This window comes from Pistacia vera, unplaced genomic scaffold (genome assembly GCF_008641045.1).
Source record: "Pistacia vera cultivar Batoury unplaced genomic scaffold, PisVer_v2 Contig464, whole genome shotgun sequence".
In the NCBI taxonomy this organism is placed as follows: domain Eukaryota; kingdom Viridiplantae; phylum Streptophyta; class Magnoliopsida; order Sapindales; family Anacardiaceae; genus Pistacia; species Pistacia vera.
This window is the reverse complement of record NW_022196295.1, coordinates 775,230-778,877: the sequence shown is the minus strand read 5'-3', so window position 1 is coordinate 778,877 and position 3,648 is coordinate 775,230.

Sequence of the window (3,648 nt, the reverse complement as noted above, 5' to 3'; positions counted from 1 at the left end):
TAGTGCAGGATCGTTAAATCTTGAAGGAGTGTAATGAAAAATCAAGTAATAAAAGTAATCAAGTATTAAAAGTCAAAGAACAAATATATTGAAAATGAATAGTAAAGACTGGAATAATGTAAAGACTTGAAAAGAAATCAAATAATAAGTGATGACTTACAGGAAGAAATTTGACGAAGAAACAAACGTTTATTGCTTTGATGATGTTTCAAAGGATACTATAAATTTTTGCTCTCTCACAAATTTTTGAATTCTTTTTTCTAGCTCTTGAAACTCTCTATAAATCCTATTTTTAAACTCTCTCTTGTAAACTCTACCGCTAACAAAGGAAGTGACACAGATTTATACTACAAAGAGGATTTCAAAAACATTTGAATCTATCATCATAATTAGAATACCGAATAAAAGATAAAATTGTTGATAAGGTGATGAATTGTTTGGAGACGTGTCTTGATTATTGAGGACTTGTTCTGATATTGGCCAAAAAATAATATTATTGATAAGGCAAATCTTGAAATTTTCCATTTTACAGAGAATCTTGACAATTTTGATTTCTGCAAATGACATGTGATATAAAGAAACTGGAGAATCTTCTTGTTCATAAGGATCTTGAAAAGTGTTTGATAAGGGTTTTGAAAAGTCTTGGACATTGCTGAGTCATTGTCCTATTTGATTTTAGAATATTGCAAATAGTCATCTTCATCTTGATCACTTGGTGACCTGGTATTGTCCGAATCTGCTTTCTGAGATGTGGCCATAATAATTTTGTCCATTTCTTCAGTAGTTTGGCATTGCTCCTGCAGCAACTCAGCCAGAAGCTTGATTTTGCGTTAGAAATGTTGCGTGTTGTTGAGGTGACATAGATGAGGTTGTGAGATATCCTATTTACACTGCTGGTGGGCTAACATTTGGACGGAAAAGCTAGGCTACCATTTAATAAAGAATTTTCTTCGTAATTCTCTAAATTTTGAAGGAGGAGGTGTAGTGATATAAAATTGCCAACTCATTATCCAAGCAATTAGAAATTGCTAGCAAAGGGTCTTCACTGTTACTGAACTTTTTGCAAACAGTTGATATCCTTCCCAAACCGAAGGTGGAGAATTTTTTCATTTAAACCGAAAAAATTAAACCATTGTTGGAACCATTTTGGAAAAGTTTTTGGACAAGTTTTGTCAAATAAAAAACCAAGAATTTGTTGTATGTGTTAAACAGAAAGCATAAACCAAGCTTTTTGATAATCTTATATGAAAGTTCTTGGGGAATAAAGGTTTGAGAAATGGGCGTTTTTGGTAAATTCCAATGCGCCAATCTTGGGGTTTCAAAACTTTTTTGATTTTGCATTTTGAAAAAGCAATTCTATTTGGATCATTTCTATATGGATTATGGCAACTTCTATCGAATCAGTATCACTAAAATAAATTCATAAAATGTTCTTGTTTTAATAAAACACCAAGAATAAAATAAAAATTGGTGGGAAAATTTTTTATAAGGTTTCTTGCATAGTTGGTCCCCAAAATTCGGGTTCAACAATGCAAATTGATTGGGTTATTTCTTTTTCAATATATTGAAAAGTGGGATTAATGTAATAGGTTTAGATGGAGAAGGTGAATAAGATGTTGGTATTGTAAGGGCTTGTTGGTAATTTTTTGGTGGTGATGAAGAAACAAATTCTTCATCTAGAAGAGTGAACGGTTTGGTTGGGTGATAATGGTTTCTATTTATTGAGTTTTGAAGGCTTTGATTATGGGGTAATAGGTTGTTGAGGTGGTAGCATCGCATACGATGCTTTTGATTTTGGATTATTTTGGGTTTGATGGGAGTGCCTATCTTTTCCTTACTTTCTCTCAAAAGTCTCGTCCTGAAAGTATTATGAGAGAGACTATTAGAGTAAAAAAAAAATTTGACTCTTGCATTTCATTGAAATATGTTTTTAAATTTTTGACTCTTGCATTCTATTGAAAACATAATTTTGAAACTTTTGAAATCTTAGTGCAAAAAGTTGAAAACAAGTTTTTGTAATGCAAGCATCCAAAATGTTGTTGGAATCGAGCCATTCTTTGTAGGAACAATTTCTAGCCTCTTTAATTTAGTAATAGTATTATTGTAGATATTGAAATATTTTTTAAATTACTAATATCTTTTATTAATGGTGGATTAACAAATTCAAATGTTACGTCTTGTCCTAAAATATTTGTTGTAATTCCTTTATTGTTTACGTTAAAAGGGTAAATTTGAGTGATAAAAGGAGCACCTAATATAACATCTTGATCTAAAGCTCTTGCTAGAATAAAAGTATTTTTTGTATATATATAATATATAAGGGGTGGCGTGTGCAAGGGATGTAATGGCTAGGGTTTAGTTTATTGAAACCTATAACTAAAAAATATAATATATTCCCTTCTACTTTTATGATAATTCCAATTATGCCATAGTGCATTTATCGATATACCCTCTCTTCAATGGATTTAACACATGTTCTTGGTCATTTTCACTCCCCACTCTTTCATCTAGTTGCGAGTGAAATATCATTTACCCTTATTCTTTAGTTCTTTCTATTACTTTACAAACACTTTATCTCGGCATCACACCACGTGTATTTCCTATAATTTTTTGCCACTCTATTCTCATGGCTAGCACACTTAATACATTATATTTGATACTCACCTTTTCACTTTAACACGTGATTTTGTGTGAAATGACCATTTTGCCCCTACTAAAACTTTTATGGAATTCCTCTATAAAACTTATAATATATTCACTATGACTATAAATAATCCCTACCATATTTCTGAGTGGGTATTACACCACTGCCCATTGGATGAGCCAACCTGAGAGATCCGGCTTGTGGAGTATCTTTTTCAATGGGTAGGGGGTTAAAGCTATGATCGGATGGCATTGAAAGTATGGCGCAGCTTCCGTGCAGCTGTGATTAGGGCAAGCGCAGTTTCTCAAGTTGGTTGTACTTGGTGTCGAGTAAGGACTTGCTGTTGTAGTAGACTAGTAGTTGCTTTCCTTCTTCCTCTTGGATCAGCACGATGGATGTGATGAATTCTAATACTACCAATAAGTGAAAAGTTGTTCCCCCGTCTTCAGCTTGGAGAGTGTGGAGGCCATGTTAAGTACCGTTTCAGCTGAATGTATGCCTCTTTGCATGTTTGAGTCCATTCAAACTTCTTTGACTTATTGAGAGTGACGAAAAAGAGGTGACATTTTTTTGTCGGCTTGGAGATGAACCGACTTAGGTTGCTATTCTCCCTGTGAGACGCTGTACGTCTTTATGTTGGTTGGGGATGGGATGCCTAAATGCCCTGATTTGATCTGGATTGGCTTAATGCCATGTTATGTTACCATATATCCTAGAAACTTGAGAAGATACGCCGAAGGAAAACTTGGTCAGATTCAATTTATTTGTATTTTCGTAGCACCTCGAAGGCTTGCCAAATGGTGGTGAGGTGTTGCTTGGTGATTAAGGACTTCACCAGCATATCGTTGATGTATACTTCCATGCAGTCCCCTAACAGGTTGGAGAACAATTTTTTACAAGTATTGGTAGGTAGCTCTAGCATTCTTTAGGCTGAATGGCATCACTTTGTACTAGTAGATGCCTGGTTCAATGATAAAGGCGGTCTCCTCTTGGTTGTTCAGATG